The sequence below is a fragment of the Colias philodice genome, chromosome 24 (genome assembly GCF_061535455.1).
Source record: "Colias philodice isolate Cphi_HAF_F1 chromosome 24, ilColPhil1 Martin Lab GWU primary, whole genome shotgun sequence".
In the NCBI taxonomy this organism is placed as follows: Eukaryota; Metazoa; Arthropoda; class Insecta; order Lepidoptera; family Pieridae; genus Colias; species Colias philodice.
In genome coordinates, this window is record NC_143109.1 from 5,048,440 (window position 1) to 5,072,438 (window position 23,999).

General features: G+C 34.8%; 1 long non-coding RNA gene across 1 annotated transcript in view; it reads left to right on the forward strand.

Annotated features, from left to right (window-relative positions):
• LOC149477708 (uncharacterized) overlaps positions 1–23,999 on the forward strand; it is a 298,415-nt gene that overhangs the window by 162,961 nt on the left and 111,455 nt on the right. The window lies entirely within an intron of this gene.

A 23,999-nucleotide genomic window follows, 5' to 3' on the forward strand; every position in this document is an offset into this window, starting at 1 on the left:
CCAGATGAGAGTTTAATTCGTTTCTACACATTGACGCTTTATGGCGTCCGTCAGTAATTAAACATTTTCACACAGAAGAAGTGGAATCGTATGGAGCCAGCCGGACATTTGTATCTGCCCTCCAAAGGTGAGGGGTTTATGCTGCGCCTTTTTCTGCTCTGCTCCATACAAACACAGGGTATTAGAGGCGATAGTTCCCCAGCAATCACCGGGAACCTCTCTTCGCTTTCCTCGACTGGTATTTTCATGAGGAAGTCCCATATCGCCTTCACGTCTTGTTTGGTTTTCTCTTCTATACAGTTGCATTCAGCGGTCGCCATGGTGACGCACGCTAGGACGACTAGGAAAACTTTGAGCGCCATGTTACTTGGTTGGATTTCAGATTGTTTGTGAGGACGCAGTGTCTAAGCGTCTTCTTTTAAGCGAATGGTGATTCAACATGACTCATGAGGGTTTGGAATAGAATGACGGCTCAATGACGTATGTGGTTAAACGATAGTGATTGAATGAGGTATTCGTATGATACTGGTGTACTGTTGCGTAAATTGATTTCATAATTAGCTCCTTGTGATGCGTTTGTTAACGGATAAAATGTAATTTGTTAATTGTTTTCCTGTGATTATTCTGGAGTAACACAATTTTTTGCATCGTATGATGTTACATAATAATTTGTTAATTGACCAAGGATAATTTAATATTTTTATTTTTTATTTTATGAAAAGCAAAAATAAGAAAAGGTCTCTCTACTTAGTATTTCTTACCCTTTAATACTGAAGATATTTCACAACTGTGGTGAAATGAAGATGTACCTAAACTCATGGAGAAGGAAAAAAGGTATTAAAAAAATTTAAATGTAAATATGATAATATGTATATTCTATTTTGTATATATGTACTTGAATCAATAGGCATTAATGAAATAGTTCGAAATCAGATACCAATATTTGTTTTTTATTTTAATTAACGAACGCCTTAAGTAGTCGATTCCTAATTAAACATCAACACATAGTATAAAACAAAGTCGCTTTCTCTGTCCCTATGTCCCTTTGTATGCTTAAATCTTTCAAACTACGCAACGGATTTTGATGCGATTTTTTTTAATAGATAAAGTGATTCAAGAGGAAGATTTTAGTATATAATTTATTAGGTTTTAGACAAAGCGGGCGAAACCGCGGGCGGTAAGCTAGTCAATTATAATTCTATGTAATTATACATATGAATCACTGTTATTTAACAAATCATTATGCTGTGATTTACAATTCTTGTAATTTATCCTTGTTTACGTTAAATTAGGACTTTAAGGACATACGTATTTTTATATTTGGTTGAGTCGAAGCCATATGGCAACTATTTGTTAGTATAAGAGCTTGTGTGTTTAAATTTTTTAACTACATGGTTTAATTCTGAAGCTTCTTTACGGATTTTAATGAAATATTACATATCTACTGTAGCTTTAAAAATATAAGAAAATTAGTGAAAGTGCATCGGGTCAATTTAAAATATTCTTTTATGAATGTGCCACCAAAAAATTGCTCAGTAAAATATTTGACACTAGCTTTCCACCCGCAGCTTCGCCCGCGCAGTCAAAGAAAAACCCGCATAGTTCCCGTTCCCGTGGGATTTCCGGGTTAAAACCTATCCTATTTCCCGGGATAAAAAGTAGCCTATGTCCTTTCTCGGGTATCAAAATATCTCTATACCAAATTTCATGCAAATTGGTTCAGTAGTTAAGGCGTGATTGAGTAACAGACAGACAGACAGAGTTACTTTCGCATTTATAATATTAGTATGGATTACTTGGGCCTCATGCCTCTTAGAAAAAAGAGTTTAAATCAACATCTAACCTCTATTCAAAATATAATATGTTATTAATAGCCATAAAAAATATATGTGAATATAAATATCGGCCTTAATCCTAATTGTTTTATATTTATAGCATTTATGTGCATTTCTCTCACGAATTTCGCATCACGTCTAAATTACTTCGCGAAAAAAATTAGAAACTGCATATAAATAATAAAATGATAATGGAAGGCATAAAAACTTTACTGGAAACCAATTATGAAGTTTGCGAAATGTTTTTTGGTAGTGTATCGAATCTTTCTATTTCGTTCAGCCTACAAATAAAAAGTACAAAAGATTCTGGCTTTTGTGCGTGTTTCTCGTTGTTTTTTCATTTTTGAATAACGGTAGGTTCTTAATGTCGGACATTAAACCTGGAGTCTTGTTGATAAGAAGTGTCTGTGATAAATCTCGAAGTAACATCATTGAGGTTTTAGCCAACTGATTCTGACCCTCCTGGCGCAAGACACATCTTTGAGACATTACTTGGTCAGTTTTCCTTTAATATTCTGTATTGTTAGAGCATTGCAGGTCCAGTTTTTCGTTCATAATGTTAAGAATAGAAAGTCCATGACCAAAGCGTTTTAGATTTTCAGCAAACTTAAACGGCTTGGACTAGTTTTAACAGATCAATCTATAGAACGATTACAAATTTGTATGAAGATACCAAGTTTCTCATTCTGAACATACTGAAAAATCTGGCAAACATAAACAAACGTCATCACTACCAGGGTTACAAGTTCTTCGGGGCGGTGGTGGCGACCACCTTACATCAGGTAGCGCACCTGCACCATTGCCAGCACTGCCAAAAAAAAACCCGTTTCTTTTATCTATATATAAATTTCTAGAACGATTCGAATATTTTTACAAACTACGTAAGTTATCTCATCCCATAAGTAAATATATGGTGACTCTATTTGAGACGACTATCGAGGCAGGGAAAGAGAGTTCAATCCCCATTATTGGGAAAATATTGTGATGAACGACTTGTTCACAAAATATTATTATGATGGCTATATTTGTGTGTGTATGCTTGTACAAACAAAACTTAATTGGAATCAAGTGTGTTGCTTAGTTTATATCTTTGTTTAATTGTGATCAGGTATTGTGTACATTATCCAATAACCTTTTTATTACATCTGCTATATGTATGTTTCAAATATTTACATTATCCAAAATTGTCGTAAGCGGTAGTTATCGTTTTATTATAATTTGCTAAATAGGCCGGGCCAGTTGGGTATTTGTCGTATATGAATAAAGCAATAAAAATACAATTCGGCTTTATTATCTGTATGGAATTGGGCGGGGCACGCCGCGCGGACGTCATAGTGAAACATCCTATGTGTTAGCGAAATTTACTGAATTTGTATTATTTATTGTATGTACTGAAGTACACAATTCATTTTTGGGCTGATTACACAACAGGTACAAGATATGCATCTCATTGCATAAATCATAATAACATAGAGTGGATTTGCTCAATTCAAGATATGAAATTACATAAAATTATTGATAAATTCTATGTAGCTATTAAATGAAGCTTCATAAAAGGAAGTTGAACTTGTAATTTGTTCACAATTTAGTTTAAAAGTGTTGCTTTAAGCTGACCTTTACCCAAGAAAATGAAACTCAAAACACATAGGTAATAAGCGATAACAATGAGTTAATTTTTAAAATTGTTCATTATTGACCACAAGTATATAATAAAGTTTAAGCTTTGTATTGTTTGGACAATTCAAACGTTTTGTAAACTCGAAAAAATCCCACTGAAACCGTTCAAGTTGTTACGCGTCTCAAACTTCGGACAATGTTATAATATATTAACAATGCTTTGCGTAAGCTACATAATACTTCATTATTTAAACTTTTCAAACGATTTTCCTCAATATCATTTGCGCCTTTGTTCTATGTATTCAATTGTATCGAACGTTCCTTTAATATATTGTTACTAGCGGTCCGCCCCGGCTTCGCCCGTGGTACATATTTCGCAATAAAAAGTAGCCTATGTCCTTTCTCGGGTATCAAAATATCTCCATACCAAATTTCATGCAAATTGGTTCAGTAGTTTAGGCGTGATTGAGTAACAGACAGACAGACAGAGTTACTTTCGCATTTATAATATTAGTATGGATACTAGCAGCTAGCTGACGGCCCCCGGCTTCGGTCGCGTTTTTAAATGAAATTTTATAGCAATGAGATATGTTACCATGATTAAAAGTCACGTATGTCACTCTAGACTCCACACAAAAATATCAATTAAATCCCTCTGTTGCAACGTTAAAGAAAGACAAACACATTTTCGCATTTATTATACTAGTAAGGATATGCTTGTATTGTTTTTCTATCAATGAAAGAAGGTTCAGCTTCGGGATATCCTTGGTCCAAGAATAAACATTTCAGAGAAAGCTATCTACATACTTCCAAACTAAACAAATCTTGTACCTACTATTGTAACTAGACAAGTAGATATACTAACATTTGTAAATATGTACATACAGTGTTTTACACAATTAGACTATGTTCAAAAAATTCAAACAACAACGCATGCTATTTTATCACACCACAATAATTATTGTCCCAATTTATGGTTATATTTTAAAGACTAGCTGTGCCCGCGACTTCGTCCGCGTGGAATAGTGACTGCATAGTAGGTAGTTACTACTTAACTTTTATTGAATAAACACGTACTACCATAAATAATTAAACGAACTGTTAGTAAAATTTATTACTAAACTGAGCTAAAAAATAAAAATAAATTCCTTCCTTGTATGGATGTTTTTGACAATATAATATATAACCGTTTCTACGAAAAATCTATTTTTCATTCGTTGATCTCAAAAATAAAAATTCCAATCACCAGAACGACAGGAAATTTTAATAATTTATTTTTAATTGTGTTTTGCACAATTTTGTTAAATTACGACTGGATGAAAATTTTGTTCGTGGTCGTCGTCGTCGTTGGTAAGGTGAACAAATCCTTATCAAAACATCATACGCTTAAGACAATAATTAGTATCGATAGCGGATTCTATTCCTTTGCGTTTTGACGTTTGTCTCAGCGCTCAGATCTTTCCTGTCTCACGCCGTAGTAACTAAACCGTTTAGACCGTGCAATAAAAATTAAATAAAAAAAAACTCAACGCAACGAAGAAAAGTGCATAGAAAAAGGAAAAAAAGTTGTGTGGTTTTATGAAACCGCGGTAAAAGTGAAACTTAGGCACAAAATTATCGTATTTGTACGATAATGACTCCGAACACTGCTTTATACCTACTCCGCAGCCGACCGTCACGCGACATGCGCTACACAGACCAAAAAGTTTGAGACGATGTAATAAAAGTTTCACTAATTTTACAAACTTCCCGAAGATCTTTAAAAATAAATACCATTTTAAATATTTACTTATAAAAATAAAAAAAAAACAAAGTCATCGGGGCTGCCATACCATCATTATCATATCATATACAATTATATTTTTTTTATAAAGGTACTTAATTTTAAAGATCGTCGGGAAGTTTGTAAAATTATTATTTATTCCTTTTCCTTCGTTGCGTTGGGTTTTTCTTTTTAATTTTTAAATTTTTAACTTCGGTTTCTTATTTTCATGTGATATTTTCAAGTGAGCGAGACCTACCTCTACCTCCATATTACATTCCTACATCATATTGATATCTATAAGTTTGTTGCTCCTTGACATCTTTTAAGTTGGGCCGTAACCGTGCACAAAATGTAATGGATCACAGTGGCAAAAGAAGTGGTATCTTTAGGAAAAAAAATTGCCAAGAGCCAGGCCTATGTGGCTTTGAGTAGAGTTCAAAATTTCCAGGGTGTGGCTATCCTCTCGCTCCCATATCCCCCTCTTCTTTCACAGACTTTCAACCCTTCTCTTTCCACACCTAGTAAATGGCAGAACCGATTTTGATGTAAACCATATTATCTAATTATACCTATATGTACACGTCATATCCTGTCGTTTGATGCTCCATTTGGTTTATTTATCTAACCACTGTCACCCCTAAATGTAATAAACGGATGAACCGATTTCGATAAAACACGTTGCTCTTTTATATTTTGATATGCCGCTTGAGTATATTATTTGACCACATTCGATTATTGTTCATTCCCACTTTCACCGCTGTAATCTAATAAATGGATAAACCGAATTGGATAAAAATATAACTAATATTTTTTCCCACATTCCCACTTTTACCTCTATATACCTAGGTATAATAAATGGATGAACCGATTTTGATACACTTTATCTAAGAACCAGCGTCGGAAAATATGCTGCCTAACACGCATCTAATTCGTATTACCTGTTAGCGAGCTACGGTGGCAAAAACAGACAAACATAGCGGTCAAACACTTATCACCCATCTTTTTGATGGTTAAAAATGGTTAAAAGGGGTTAAAAATATAATACGACATAATTTAAAGGACATTTTATGTATAAAATTTACCTAGAAGTAAGCATAATTCTAATTTGACCCCTTCCCCCCCTACTACCTCAGCTTACCCCCCCACCCTTGGGGACTTTCGATATGATCACCTGGACATTTATAAGGAATAATTATACTGTAACGTATAACAGATAACTTACGTTTTATCGTACACTGTATAGTGTACAATAGAATGCCTTTGCAAATGTTCGCCGTGAATACTTAAATGGTCATAACTTTTTTATTTACAAACCGATTAACATGAAATAAACACTTAATGTTAAATGAAGATTACCACAATATATTAGTGAAAACCGCATCTAAATCGGATAAGTCGTTTCTGAGATTAGCGTGCACAAACATACAGACAAACAGACAAAAAAAATATAACTACAGTTTTGGGTTTGAGATCGATTTAATAATAACCCCTGCTATTTTTTTTACATATTTTCATTGTACAGACATCACTTTTCTAGAATTTTATTATAATATTTTTTAATATTTTCATTGTACAGACATCACTTTTCTACAATTTTATTATATGTATTGATGTATTGAATATTGATTGACCACGCGCAAGGTTACTAATTTCCACTACATCCTCACGCAAATCGTCAATTTTTATGAACATTGAATCTGTAAATAAAAAAAAATCAAAATATTAGTACCTAATTTTAATAAAAAGCTACTAACAAATAAAGTTTTATCAAGAACTAAAGTGACCTTCTTTGGGCGTATAATATAGTCTTGTAAAAGTTATCTTATATATAAAATTCTCGTGTCACAATGTTAGTCTGCATACTCCTCCGAAACGGGTGGACCGATTCTCATGAAATTTTCTGTGCATATCGGGTAAGTCTGAGAATCGGCCAACATCTATTTTTCATATATGTACCACGGGCGAAGCCGGGGCGGACCGCTAGTACATGATAAAAATAAAATTTCATCATTTTCTTATTTTGTCATAACTTTAACTAATTAAAAACATGAGTCTAACTATATAATTATAACTAGCTGGTGCGTTGTGCGCGGGCTGCAAGCAGCCCGCGAGCCCCTTTTGCCCCTGGGTTGAAGCAATAGGGCAGTCATTTGAAAATGCATCAAAATCCCCCGTCAATTTGTTATTATTTGCCAACAGCGATTCCACAGTCAATCGGAAGTGCTTATAAATTCCCAATTCAAATATTTTCTATTTTGAAATGCTGTCGACCTTCGAGGGTGCGTGGTGCGCGGGCTGCAAGCAGCCCGCGAGCCTCTTTTGCCTCTGGGTTGAAGCAATAGGGCAGTCATTTGAAAATGCATTCGAATTTCCTGTCCATTTGTTACATCTGCTAACAGCGATTCTACAGTCAGTCGGTAATGCTTATAAATTCCCCATTCAAGTATTTTCCACTTCGGGAGGCTGCCCACCTTCGAGGGTGCGTGGTGCGCGGGCTGCAAGCAGCCCGCGAAGCATCCCAGGGCAGAAATCTTCAGTCAGTTGAAAATGCATAAAAATTCCCCGTCAATTTGTTAATATCTGCTAACAGCGATTCCACAGTCAATCGGAAGTGCTTATAAATTTCCCATTCAAATATTTTCTATTCCGGGGGGCTGTATACCTTCGAGGGTGCGTGGTGCGCGAGCTGCAAGCAGCTCGCGGCTCATCCCAGGGCAGAAATCTTCAGTCATTTGAAAATGCATTTGAATTTCCTGTCCATTTGTTACATCTGCTAACAGCGATTCTACAGTCAGTCGAAACTGTTTATAAATTACTTATTCAAATATTGGTTAAATTCTTGAAACGTGATCCCCGAATTTCATCATTTTGAGGTGTCAAATCGATAGCGGGCAGTGACTTTTCATAATAAACTGTTAAAGAGTTTACTTAACACGCTCGTCGCTTCGCTCCTCGCTACCTATTTGAATATTTACGCCGGCCGCTGACGTGACTTGCTCGCTTCGCTCGCTTGGCTAGTGCGGTAGTTCAAAAGTAACCTAACTCGCTCGTCGCTTCGCTCCTCGCTACTTCTTTGAGTATTTACGCCGGCCGCTGACGTGACTTGCTCGCTTCGCTCGCTTGGCTAGTGCGGTAGTTCAAAAGTTAACCTAACTGGCTCGTCGCTTCGCTCCTCGCTACTTCTTTGAATATTTACGCCGGCCGCTGACGTGACTTGCTCGCTTCGCTCGCTTGGCTAGTGCAGTAGTTCAAAAGTTAACCTAACTCGCTCGTCGCTTCGCTCCTCGCTACTTCTTTGAATATTTACGCCGGCCGCTGACGTGACTTGCTCGCTTCGCTCGCTTGGCTAGTGCGGTAGTTCAAAAGTTAACCTAACTCGCTCGTCGCTTCGCTCCTCGCTACCTATTTGAATATTTACGCCAGCCACTGCCGTGATTCGCTCGCTTCGCTCGCTTGGCTCGTGCGGTAGTTCAAAAGTTAATAAATATTTTCTACTCCGGGAGGCTGTCGACCTTCGAGGTTGCGCGGTGCGCGGGCAGCAAGCAGCCCGCGGCGCCGTCTTTTTCCGTTGCTATTCAATTACCCTTCCTACTATGGAAATTTCCATACAAAATTTTTGAAAAAAAAAATTTCGCTTTTTACCAAAAATTTTTATATGCCTGGAAGCGGACCAGATTTTGAAGTATTTTTTACTTAGGCGACCCCGACCTACCTGTCACCGGTTCAGAGAGCCGTTGAATTTCCTGATGTATGGAAAATGGAAACCAGGGATCGGAGAGAGATTCTGAGTATGCAGTTTTGTAAATCTGACCGATCAGAGCACAGAAGTCAATTTTCAGACCGATCGTGAAGTAACCGGCGCCACCATCTTGCCTCAAAAAATCGGCCATTTTTGAAAAAAAAATTGCGTCCAATTTGAAATTTCTCGATTGCCCTGGTAGCGCCCCATGTTTCTGATCATTTTTTAGTTCTACACCCCCCACCTATCTGGCGCCGTTTCGGAGAGCCGTCGAATTTCGCGTTGTATGAAACTCGGAAACTGGCGATGGAAACTCGATGATGAATATGCCAACGTAATGTGAAGCTCGATTAAAGCCCCTGTGCCAAGTTTCAGCGCGATCGGACCAGCGATGGCCATTTTAGCATTTGTATGGCGGCGGCCATTTTTTCCGCCATTTTGAATTTTTTTCACTATCTGTGGTAATTGCTCGAGGTCTACTACAAGTTTAGTTTGAGCACCCCAGATGTAGATGCTACCGTTTGCGCGGGCCGTTGACCGTCTCCGCGGGCTGTGAGAAAATTCAAAATTTCGGATTTTTCTGGATATCCTGAGAGCTGGGCGAGTATGAATGCATCATTGGTGTGTTTCTCCGTTGCGCCACCTCGTCAAAATTTACGTTTTTATGTTTGCGCCAAAAATGGAAAAATTCCAAAATCGAGCAACCCACTATGGCTCCCTGGTAGCGTCCCAGGGTGGTGATCATTTTTAGTTCCGACACCCCCCACCCAACTCGCACCGTTTCCGCGGGCCGTTGGATTTTACGTTGTATGGAAATTGGAAACGGAGGCCCGGAGCCACTCGAACGGGTCACCGATCGATTCGCCGGCTCGAACTGAGCACGTGTGCCAAATTTGAGACGTAAGGATTCATAAACGGCGATTTTGGCAAAGTACGGCGGCCATCTTGTTTTCGCGAAAATCCCCATTTTTCCACCACCCCTGGTAATCGCCACCAGTTCTGAGCATTTTTTGTTCAGACACCCCCCCTCCAGGTATCACCGTTTTTGCGCACCTCCAGGGGTCCACTCGGTTTTCGAAGATGATCGAGATCGCTATATTTTTCCTCTGTTCACTCGGCGCACCTCTACACGTCCACGTCGAAATCCCCCCAACTTTCCCCGTAGTTTCCGAGAAACCCGATGTCAGTGAGTGAGTCAGTCAGTGGTAGTGTAGCTTTATATATTATAATAAACAATAATAAACAATAAATATAAAAGCTCAACTTACCTTTTGTGGGAACGCAAGAAGGCGAAAATTAAAAAAAAGCCGAAGATTTTTAAAAATGTAACCAATGAACACAATCACTGTTATCTACTATTACCCAAAGAGAATACAAATAGTACGTCTATTACCTATATAACTGTAACTAACATCAAATAATAAACATCTACCCTCACTTATAAAAATTTAGTATATTCACATGAAATATAAGCGCACCTGAAATTTACTCTGGGAAGATATGAATTATTTATTTAACTTTAAAAAAAAAAACAAACTCACCAACATCATAATATTTAAATTATGAATTTCCAAGGAGCGTTAATATTATGTAAATTGATTTAATTTTAATGAAATCTCATAGATGGCGCTGTTTTAAATTTGTCTTTATACTACTAAGATTCATTATACTGTTTCTCTGCCAAAATTACTTAAATGATGTAGTTTTTATAGTGTAAAGGTAGACAATAGCATGGCTTACTCAAAAACAACATTTAAACATGAGTCTTTATATTGTACGCTGTCGTAGTACACGGAATACGTAAGAAAAATAAAGGTTCACAGCTCCTCCCCCGAAGGTGATAGCATGATAATATGTATATAACAGCCTGACCCGACCTGTTAGTAATATTCATGCAAAATTTGAAGTAAATCCGTGCAGTACTTTCTGAGATTAGCCTGGACAAACATACAGACAAACAGACAAACAGACAAACCGACAAACAGACAAACAGACAAAAATTCTAAAAACTATGTTTTTGGCTTCTATATCGATTATAGATCATGGATTATGTATTCTTTTAAAAAAATATTCAATGTACAGTTTTGACTTTCCTACGATTTTATTATATGTATAGATAGATTAGGTACACAGTATTATTCGAACTTATTTTTAAACATTGAATGTCCCTTTATTCACAAATTATGTCTAGCCAAAACATAAAATTCCACGAACATTTTCATATAGCGAGTTCTTAATCACACTATTAATATCATTGCAAAAATATCTTCCACAATACATATTTACCGTTACCGTAGTATATTATTATTAGTCTGTGCCGTTACGCACAAAAGAAATCCACACAGCGCATATAATATAATGCCGCGGTTCCCAATTTTCCGCATTTTTTCAATAGTAAGGGTAGCACACATACACAGCTAATCCAGAGGGGGGGTTGTTAAACTAATTATCGTAGGGTGGGTTATCTTAACGTGTGTGTGTGTAGTATTGATTGACGATGTGTGTTTAATGCTTTAAATGTTTCTTAATATCTAAGACAATGTTCTTGTAGGATATGTCTCTATGGTGAAATCGATAGAAGTGTGATTTCGTTCGTAACTATTTTGAGGTATTGTTCGATTCTTGTTTTAGGAAAATAGTAATAAGATCGCATAAAGTGTAAAATACTTTATTTTGAGTGTATTTAAGGAAAAACAAAATCAATTTCGGTTTGGAATGAATAAATATAACTCCATAAAATACGAATGTAATTCCACATTTAAATACTGTTTATTTCCTTCTGTACTTCTAATTTATAAAGTAAAATGTACACAGTTCAGTTATTCATGTCCCATGCATCGAAACACCTAACGCGAACGACTCAAAAAAAAAAATATTTTCACATTTTTTTTTACATAATTACAATCTTTTTCTGACAAACCCAGATTCAATCTTTTAATTTACGTAACTTTATATAGAAAAGAAAATATGTATTTTATAATCTTTATTTCAATCGAATTATATTCCAAATACCAAATGCGACATTTCAAGGTTACTTTCTATGTAAACCAGTAAGGTTAGCCTGTCAGAAGGTATTGATTTGTTGGTAAACATAGGTTTATGGTTAACTTTAAATCTAGACTTAAACAAATTAGTTAAAATTATGCTATAATGTCTTATGCCTTGTTCCTTGTATTAAAATTTCTGACGTAAGTATTAACTCATGTACATACTACATACATGGTTTTAAAATATATATTACCTATAATTCTATAATATAAAAATGAATCGCAAAATGTGTTGGTAAGCGCATAACTCGAGAACGGCTGAACCGATTTCGATAATTCTTTTTTTATTATATTCCTTGAAGTACGAGGATGGTTCTTATGTAGAGAAAACGTAAATATGTACCACGGGCTAAGCCGGGGCGGACTGCTAGTATTTTATAAAAATCGTTGTTGTCACTCGCACCACTAGGAATTTCCTTAAAAGTTATGTTCATATAATTGTTCAATTTTTATTGTTTCTAGGTATTTTTTGTTTGAACTTAGTATTACCTGTGGTATTACCATAACTGAATTCAATCTGTAACCACATGATAAATAAAAATACTTTTCACATAGATAAATATGACTTGCTTCAATGTAAATTTATTACCCTTTAGTCATGGTATACAATCACTAGGCGCAGGTAACTCGACTTCAGACTTTCTAGACCTAAAAAAGCAAGACCTCAGACATTCTCTAAAAACGGAAATACTTTTAACATCAGATCACTTGGGAATGCTAACCGCAAATGTTAAGTGAATAACAATTTGGTATTTAAAACGAAAAAATCGTAAATTATTTTAAAGGCGGTGTGTTAAGAATTTATTATTACCTAGAGCTGATTGTCGTATGTGTTTTCCTGAATATTTAGTACTTTTATTATGTACCTACGATGTATTTTTGTATGTGTGACAGACAGAGCCTTTCAAGCCTTTTTCACTGTATATTAATTACTATTTACTTTATTCATATTTAATATGTACCTACTTTCAATTACTTCTAAAGGTAAATCTGTTCGCTTTTCTAATAAAAACAAATAGGTAAGGAAATAAATGGTTTGCCGCTTTTATAATTAATAAATTTTCAAACTTCCCTATTTTCATCTCTTTAAATACTTGAGTATAAAAAATAAGTTTTATAAATTCTCACGTGCCTATTATTATACGCAATTAACAGGATATATCCTATATTTAAATCAGATGTCTTTTGCAAGATTTTGTCATTTAAAGAACCAGTTGATTTCAACTTACCAATCAAAAGCTTGAAAAGTCGTACTTAGGTAGCAAACATACAATGACTATCTTATTAAATGACAGGTACAACCGCGGTAAAACACTAGTCCTCAATAGAATTGCAAACGAATCTCTATCTTTAAATACAATACTTACCAAAATACTTCCAATGGAGTCGAAGATAATTTACAGCAGCGATCAATAGTCCATTGAATGAGTCCCTCCAAGGGGGGTCTAGAGTGCGTGAGTTAGTAACGTAAGATGTTTCTTCGGAAACATGTCAAGAGTCCCTAGGTAATAAACATACTAAAACCCCGGGCCACTAGGAGGAGCCCCGGAGTGGGGGGAGGGGGGAAATGGGTCCATTTTTTCATTTTTCGCTTAAATCTCAAAAACGGTACATGTTAGAGAAAAACTTTCAAGGAAAAATTGAAAGGCCATAAAATTATCTACAAGTTGTACCTGAATCATTTTTTCCTATATCCTACCGTTTCTGGGTTATACGCAGTAAAACATGATTTTGGCTCAAACAATTTCAACATCAATCGATCAAAAAATATTTCTTTCTTCCAAAAAACTCAAATGTGCAACTTGTGACCAGTACTGATAGATTGCTCTTAATTAGTTCTATAATTGGTAAAATAAACACATTCCTCCATGGAAGCCTTTAGGAGGAATCGATTGTCAAAATATTATATTAGGGCAGTTTGAGTTACTGAACTTGATCTTTTTATTTTTTTCTTCCAAAAAACTCAAAAGTGCAACTTGTGACCGGTACAGATAGATTGCTCATAATTAGGTCTATCATTGCTAAAAATACCAGATTCCACCACGCAGGCGTTTACGGGGAATTGAATTTTATCAGGGTAGTTACGATACATGAACTTTTTATTTTTTTCTTCCAAAAAGCTCAAAAGTGCAACTTGTGACCGGTACAGATAGATTGCTCATAATTAGGTCCATCATTGATAAAAATACCAGATTCCACCATGGAGGCGTTTACGGGGAATTGAATTTTATTAGGGTAGTTAGTTAAAAAGTTCATGTATCGTAACTACCCTAATAAAATTCAATACCTCCTAAAGGCCTCCATGGTGGAATCTGGTTTTTTTATCAATGATAGACCTAATTATGAGCAATCTATCGGTACCGGTCACAAGTTGCACTTTTGAGTTTTTTTGGAAGAAAAAAAATAAAAAGTTCAAGTATCGTATCTACCCTAATAAAATTCAATTCCCCGTAAACGCCTCCATGGTGGAATCTAGTATTTTTATCAATGATAGACCTAATTATGAGCAATCTATCTGTACCGGTCACAAGTTGCACTTTTGAGTTTTTTGGAAGAAAAAAATAAAAAGATCAAGTTCAGTAACTCAAACTACCCTAATATAGTATTTTGACAATCGATTCCTCCTAAAGGCTTCCATGGAGGAATGTGTTTATTTTACCAATTATAGACCTAATTAAGAGCAATCTAACAGTACCAGTCACAAGTTGCACTTTTGAGTTTTTTGGAAGAAAAAAATAAAAAGATCAAGTTCAGTAACTCAAACTACCCTAATATAGTATTTTGAAAATCGATTCCTCCTAAAGGCTTCCATGGAGGAATGTGTTTATTTTACTAATTATAGACCTAATTAAGAGCAATCTATCAGTATCGGTCACAAGTTGCACTTTTGAGTTTTTTTGGAGAAAAAAAATAAAAAGTTCAAGTATCGTAACTACCCTAATAAAATTCAATTCCCCGTAAACGCCTCCGTGTTGGAATCTGGTATTTTTATCAATGATAGACCCAATTATGAGAAATCTATCTGTACCGGTCACAAGTTGCACTTATGAGTTTTTTGGAAGAAAAAAATAAAAAGATCAAGTTCAGTAACTCAAACTACCATAATATAATATTTTGACAATCGATTCCTCCTAAAGGCTTCCATGGAGGAATGTGTTTATTTTACCAATTATAGACCTAATTAAGAGCAATCTATCAGTACCGGTCACAAGTTGCACTTTTGAGTTTTTTGGAAGAAAGAAATATTTTTTGATCGATTGATGTGGAAATTGTTTGAGCCAAAATCATGTTTTACTGCGTATAACTCAGAAACGGTAGGATATAGGAAAAAATGATTCAGGTACAACTTGTAGATAATTTTATGGCCTTTCAACTTTTCCTTGAAAGTTTTTCTCTAACATGTACCGTTTTTGAGATTTAAGCGAAAAATGAAAAAATAGACCCATTTTCCCCCTCCCCCCACTCCGGGGCTCCTCCTAGTGGCCCGGGGTTTTAGTATGTTTATTACCTAGGGACTCTTGACATGTTTCCGAAGAAACATCTTACGTTACTAACTCACGCACTCTAGAACTTTTTATTCAATGGACTACAAACGGGACCCTAATTTATGTGCTGATAAATCAAGGGTCAGCATTTACAAGGTTCCGTATGCATATTTATGAGTACACTAGTAATTGTAGTAGTAAATCCCACCTAGTTGAAGGAATGAATAAATATGATGGAACTCTGCAAGGATGTACTGTAAATTGTAATGTGGGTGTCTTGAGGGAAATTCATTATTCTAAGTAAAACAATTCGTATGATTTTATGGTGTCTTTTTAATAGTAAGAAATGACAAATTGGCAATAAATAAAAAATCATAGATTAGCGCAATGTTGTTTGGTAGGTACTATTTGTTTAAGACGATACACAAAAAAAAATCCACTGCTTGGCGGGCGGAGTCTAATAGCTCGCTATCGCGAACGCGGGTGTGCGCGAAGTCATTCTTGCAAACTCGCCGCGCAGCCGCTGGTCGACTCGGGACAAACATGTATGGAGTCGTCATACAGTTATAATACATATACATATTTAATTGTTGATTTATTGGTTTTATTTTCTTGCTTATAAACAAATAATCTTCTTTTTAACAACTACTTAGACATTAATTATTATTATTTCGTAATGTTTACTTTATTAAAAAATAATACAGGTTATAAATAATCTTTAAAATAACAAAAAATATTGTTACTCTGAAAAAATGAAATGGTATTCAATAACGCGGACTACTGAATTGATTTAGATAGAATTTGATGCTGACGTAGATATTACGTCATGCCCAGAAATGAAAGGTACTATTTCTGAAAGAAGTTATAAACCCTAATTCTTCTCAGTCAAAGTCAAGAGTGGAAGATATCACTAATACAGTAAAACTGATGCGAAACTTTGGATGTTAATTTGTATATTTTTTTGTTAGTTGTTACTTAATCACGTCAAGACTACATTACCAATTTTGATAAAATATAGCTAATTGCCTGGATTTACACATAGGATATACTTTTTATCCGAACTGAACACTTCTGTGGGATAAAACAGGATTCACGATATAACCTAATTCCACACGGGCAAAGCCGCGGTCGGAATGATATTTTTTTAAATAAAAAAATTGTTTAAAAAAAAACACAAAATATATTGACGCATATATTTATTTTTTGCACTCTATTATAATTGTAATTATTCATTACAAATAATCAAAATAAAATAGCCAGAACAAAGTTAGGCCCTGGTAGGGTAGGTACTAGGTAGGCAGGTACAGCAATGTGAGACGAACACTGGCTTATTTATACCAATAATAATGTATTATAAACATTAAATTAAGTTTAATTTCTAACAACAAAAATACATAATATTAGCTAATGTGAAAACGAATCAACCAATCATCCCACAACAATGAAATGTGCACACAAATATACATCCAAATCGGTTCATGTGATTAGGAGGAGTGACTGCAGCGCCATCTTCCGGGCCCAATTGTGTTTCCAGATCACCCAGGAACTCAATTTAATTTAAACCATTAAACAATTTAAACAATTTATTTATTGGTCAGCATGGCGGTGTGGTCACAAACATTTGGAACTTCCCTTTTAAGTCATATAGACCTGTAGTAGGGAAGTTCCCTCTTCCTCACTGAAATATCGCTAGGTACATGCTAACAATACAACACAAAAAAAATTTATTTAACTTAATATGTAAGTACTAAGAAATAATAAATATATAAATAAATAAATATAAATACTCAATTTTATATATGTACTTACACAAAATTTTTCGAAATGAAAACTCACATTACTATGTAAATATGAATATAAACCTGTTTTAGTACTAAGCAATTTCCCGCACAGATATCAACATCAAATTCTTTATACAACATACTTATCTACCACCTAACTACTAAGAAATGTAATTCTTGAAATTTTTTCGTATTTTTTTTAAATATAATACTACTCCAATGAGCTCTTGTTCCATATTACAGTCCACCATACTTCCACTAAGTTCACCATGATTTTTTATTTCTTTGCACTTTGTTGCTTTTTGCTAAAAATGGAATCATGCGATAAAACCAGTAGAGCGTTGATAACATACATTTTTGACTGAATAAAGGTACTTACGAAGGAGTGGGTTCACATTGTGAACAATCAGTGGGTTTATTTTCCATCTGGATTCCGGATTTCTGAAAAGATTATCTATGCTATAAATGAAAAAATCTTACACATTCGTTATGTACTTAAAACAGGGGTACATATCAAACATCGTCTATAATACAATTATCATCAAATTTAAAATAAAACCAACTTACTTCATCAATTTGTTCCAATTGTAAGCATTCTTTTTCCTCCAACCTTTATGTTTCTTCTTCTTATTTTCTTTATTGTCCCCATTTGTCTCATTTTGTCTTATCGTGTTGTCACCCTTTGTTACGATTGCGCGAGCGACACAAGTTCCCCGTGTGACGGCCGTAGCGGGAATGACTCGTGCAGCGATCGGGGTAGGAAGGTACAGGGCGGCTCTCGCTATATTGGCTGGTCGCGCGCTAATTTCAAGTATTTCTTGTTTATTTCAAAACCATCGCATATTTCAAAATTCTAACTCGGTAGACGTATAGGTTGTATATTTTATAGTTAATATCCAAAAAGTCGTAACTTTACGTTTGTTATTTTGAAGATGCCAGAGATTTAAAAAAAATAACAATGAGAACTTTGTAATTTTTTTCTATCGAGAAAATATCATGGAATCATGTTTCTAAAACGATAGACGTATTGTGTTACTATTGAACTTTCTTGTCAAGAATTTTCATCACGACAACTTTGTTAATATAAAAATTACGAAGGTTTGAAAAGGGCCGTAAATGTTAGAAAAATTAATTCATCACCTTAAATCTTAAGACGATACACAAAAAAAAATCCACTGCTTGGCGGGCGGAGTCTAATAGCTCGCTATCGTGAACGCGGGTGTGCGCGAAGTCATTCTTGCAAACTCGCCGCGCTGCCGCTGGCCGACTCGGGACAAACATGTATGGAGTCGTCATACAGTTATAATATTGTTATACATTTATTCAATTGTTGATTTATTGGTTTTATTTTCTTGCTTATAAACAAATAATCTTCTTTCCAACAACTACTTAGACATTATTAATAATTATTATTATTTCGTAATGTTTACTTTATTACAAAATAATACAGGTTATAAATAATCTTTAAAATAACAAAAAATATTGTTACTCTGAAAAAATGAAATGGTAATCAATAACGCGGACTACTGAATTGATTTAGATAGAATTTGATGCTGACGTAGATATTACATCATGCCCAGAAATGAAAGGTACTATTTCTGAAAGAAGTTATAAACCCTAATTCTTCTCAGTCAAAGTCAAGAGTGGAAGATATCACTAATACAGTAAAACTGATGCGAAACTTTGGATGTTAATTTGTATATTTTTTTGTTAGTTGTTACTTAATCACGTCAAGACTACATTACCAATTTTGATAAAATATAGCTAATTGCCTGGATTTACACATAGGATACTTTTTATCCGAACTGAACACTTCTGTGGGATAAAACAGGATTCACGATATAACCTAATTCCAAGCGGGCAAAGCCGCGGTCGGAATGATATTTTTTTAAATAGAAAAATTGTTTAAAAAAAAACACAAAATATATTGACGCATGTATTTATTTTTTGCACTCTATTTTAATTGTAATTATTCATTACTAGCGGCCCGTCCCGGCTTCGCACGGGCATTAAATGTCTGTCTGTCTGTCTGTCTGTCTGTCTGTCTGTCTGTATGTGAAGGCATCACGGGAAAACTGACGGTTAGATTTCGATGAAACTTGGTATAATTATACCTTATTATCCTGGGCGTAAAATAGGATACTTTTTATCCTGGAAAAATACGTAGAAAAAAAATTAATCTTAATTCTTCAGTTTTATCCATAGACGTTGTTCTGTAGAGTGTAGAACCGCGAACACACGTTCCGTATTATTATAGGCCTAGCCGTATTTGGGTCCAATAGATATTTATAAGATGTCATTGTCAGAGTTACTCAAAATGGAGAAATAAACCATCCACGCGAAGACCGACATCCGCGCGGACGGAGTCGCGGGCGGAAGCTAGTTTTATATAAATGGGTTTAGTTCTGAAAAGAACTTTTTAAATCGGTTTAGTTACTTACTAAACGAATTATTATCAAGCGTAAATTCCGCACACGTCCATCACGTAGGGAGCCGACCGCGCGAGTAAGCCGCGCGGCAAGTTTATTTCGTGATCTTAACCCCCCTCCCGTACCCCTGCCCGAGTGACGCCTACAACGCATAGCTAGCCGAATACAGTTTATTTTTTAATTTTTTTTTAACTCGTGATATCTTTTGAATGGATTGTCAGAATCGAATAATTCAAAAAGTAATATAAAGATATTGAAGCAGTCTTAAATAATACATCGTTTATTTTGATAAGGGTTAATACCAAGGTACAAATAAAGAGCTTTTTGTAGCGGTGGTATTTTAATTTCTTTTTTTCAATAAAAAAACGCTTATTGTGACATGACTGTAATAGTTAGAGATATGCTGCCGCTGATTTTTTGTAGATAATGGTGTGTTCTAAAAAAATGTAGTATATCATTTTGTTCTATCATCAATAGTTTTCGCAGCGCACGCGATGTAAGGTAGTTTTTTGATATTTTTTTCACACCTTGGATTACGTTATCGTAATTTTAGTAAGGATGCCTATTTTTTTTGAAAATGAAATATAGCCTATGTCACTCAGAAATGATGTAGCTTTCCAACAGTGAAAGAATTTTTCAAATCTGCCAACTAGTTTCGGAGCCTATTCAATTCATACAAACAAACAAACAAAAAATCAAACCTTTCCTCTTTATAATATTTGTATAGATATCATTTTGTTCTATCATCAATAGTTTTCGCAGCGCACGCGATGTAAGGTAGTTTTTTGATATTTTTTTCACACCTTGGATTACGTTATCGTAATTTTAGTAAGGATGCCTATTTTTTTTGAAAATGAAATATAGCCTATGTCACTCAGAAATGATGTAGCTTTCCAACAGTGAAAGAATTTTTCAAATCTGCCAAGTAGTTTCGGAGCCTATTCAATTCATACAAACAAACAAACAAACAAAAAATCAAACCTTTCCTCTTTATAATATTTGTATAGAAGATAATGGTGTGTTCTAAAAAAATGTAGTATATCATTTTGTTCTATCATCAATAGTTTTCGCAGCGCACGCGATGTAAGGTAGTTTTTTGATATTTTTTTCACACCTTGGATTACGTTATCGTAATTTTAGTAAGGATGCCTATTTTTTTTGAAAATGAAATATAGCCTATGTCACTCAGAAATGATGTAGCTTTCCAACAGTGAAAGAATTTTTCAAATCTGCCAAGTAGTTTCGGAGCCTATTCAATTCATACAAACAAACAAACAAACAAAAAATCAAACCTTTCCTCTTTATAATATTTGTATAGACAAATAATCAAAATAAAATAGCCAGAACAAAGTTAGGCCCTGGTAGGGTAGGTAGGCAGGTACAGCAATGTGAGACGAACACTGGCTTATTTATACCAATAATAATGTATTATAAACATTAAATTAAGTTTACAACAAAAATACATAATATTAGCTAATGTGAAAACGAATCAACCAATCATCCCACAACAATGAAATGTGCACACAAATATTCATCCAAATCGGTTCATGTGATTAGGAGGAGTGACTGCAGCGCCATCTTCCGGGCCCAATTGTGTTTCCAGATCACCCAGGAACTCAATTTAATATACTTACACAAAATTTTTCGAAATTAAAACTCACATTACTATGTAAATATGAATATAAACCTGTTTTAGTACTAAGCAATTTCCCGCACAGGTGTAGTAAGTATAAATGAAATAAATATCAACATCAAATTCTTTATACAACATACTTATCTACCACCTACTAAGAAATGTAATTCTTGAAATTTTTTCGTATTTTTTTAAATATAATACTACTCCAATGAGCTCCTGTTCCATATCACGTCCGCCATACTTCCACTAAGTTCACCATGATTTTTTATTTCTTTGCACTTTGTTGCTTTTTGCTAAAAATGGAATCATGCGATAAAACCAGTAGAACGTTGATAACATACATTTTTGACTGAATAAAGGTACTTACAAAGGAGTGGGTTCACATTGTGAACAATCAGTGGGTTTATTTTCCTTCTGGATTCCGGATTTCTGAAAAGATTATCTATGCTATAAATGAAAAAAATCTTACACATTCGTTATGTACTTAAAACAGGGGTACATATCAAACATCGTCTATAATACAATTATCATCAAATTTAAAATAAAACCAACTTCTTCATTAATTTGTTCCAATTGTAAGAATTCTTTTTTCTCCAACCTTTATGTTTCTTCTTCTTATTTTCTTTATTGTCCCCATTTGTCTCATTTTGTCTTATCGTGTTGTCACCCTTTTTTACGATTGCGCGAGCGACACAAGTTCCCCGTGTGACGGCCGTAGCGGGAATGCCTCGTGCAGCGATCGGGGTAGGAAGGTACAGGGCGGCTCTCGCTATATTGGCTGGTCGCGCGCTAATTTCAAGTATTTCTTGTTTATTTCAAAACCATCGCATATTTCAAAATTCTAAATCGGTAGACGTATAGGTTGTATATTTTATAGTTAATATCCAAAAAGTCGTAACTTTACGTTTGTTATTTTGAAGATGCCAGAGATTATAAAAAAATAACAATGAGAAGTTTGTATTTTTTTTCTATCGAGAAAATATCATGGAATCATGTTTCTAAAACGGTAGACGTATTGTGTTACTATTGAACTTTCTTGTCAAGAATTTTCATCACGACAACTTTAATAATATAAAAATTACGAAGGTTTGAAAAGGGCCGTAAATGTTAGAAAAATTAATTCATCACCTTAAATCTTATATATAAAAATGAATCGCAAAATGTGTTGGTAAGCGCATAACTCGAGAACGGCTGAACCGATTTCGATAATTCTTTTTTTATTATATTCCTTGAAGTACGAGTATGGTTTTTATGTAGAGAAAACGTAAATATGTACCTACCACGGGCGAAGCCGGGACGGACCGCTAGTTATTAATATTAATACTTTATATATAAAAATGAATCGCAAAATGTGTTGGTAAGCGCATAACTCGAGAACGGCTGAACCGATTTCGATAATTCTTTTTTTATTATATTCCTTGAAGTACGAGGATGGTTCTTACGTAGAGAAAACGTAAATATGTACCACGGGCGTAGCCGGGGTGGACTGCTGGTTATTAATATTTTTTATAGAGGTAGTTGCATTAAACCCTACATAGTTTAATAACATCAATCCATTTCTTAATAAAATTACATAAAGGTTTTGGTCTTGTGTTCTATATTTATTAGAAATTTTACCTGATTGATTAGTTTTTTTTTTGTAGTTACGTGGGTTTCTCTTAAACTAGATTATTATATATCTAGTTTAATAATTTAATAAATTTCCCACGTACGAAATTTTGAGAGATGTAAAAATAACTTTCTTAGGGAAGTTCTTGGAAAAATCAAATATCAGGTATTATTTAAGAAAATTCTCGAAACAGGAAGTTTGTAAAGTTTTAAATACGTAAATGATGTTATTTAAATATGTAATAGAAAAATATTAACATTGAGTGCATAAGAAATTATTGCAACTTTAAGGATTGGACACACGACTTTTTCTTATAATATGTTAATTCGTGACTAAGGCTATATAAATGTATTCAAGTTATATTTCACTGCGAATGACCGTGATTTAGTCGTAATTACTAGATCAAGGAAGATATTTATATTGTATTAATAAACACATTTCCCAATTAGGAACTAAGGACATATATGATTTAATATTTCGACATATAACTCGCATCTCACATATAAATAATTAGCAAAAATTTGGGATTAGCGTCCCCTCCTCACGTCGTATCGATCCCACGCCCCTGCGGCTTGTCGCGAAATTATCGAAATCTAACAAAAACATCCCGAAACTCACAAGAAAACTAATAACCGGACTTACCACCCTGTATAACACACACACGCAGCGCGCCGACACACACACGCAGCGCGACGCACACAGGCGCACCCCTCTAATTATATACGTCTACAGCGAAAGAAAATAAAGATCGGGGAAAAATTTTACAAGAAACAAGTGCCGGACTTTGGGAGGGGGCGATGACCGCTCTCCGTCATTAAACCCCCTCCCCGGGGGGGCTAGTTCCCCCCTGGATGTTTAATAATATGAAGAATTGGAGATAATTTGCGCGAAACTAAATAAGAAACGCCGGACGAAAATTGAAAGGTCGGCCCTGAAGAGGGACGGAGTAGCGCCCTCTCTTTTCCTGTTAAGTTTTAATGTGTATGAGCGCGGTATTAAGATTATTTACTTCATTATCTACTTTGTGTGGGTAGTTTATTATGTTAAATTAAATCT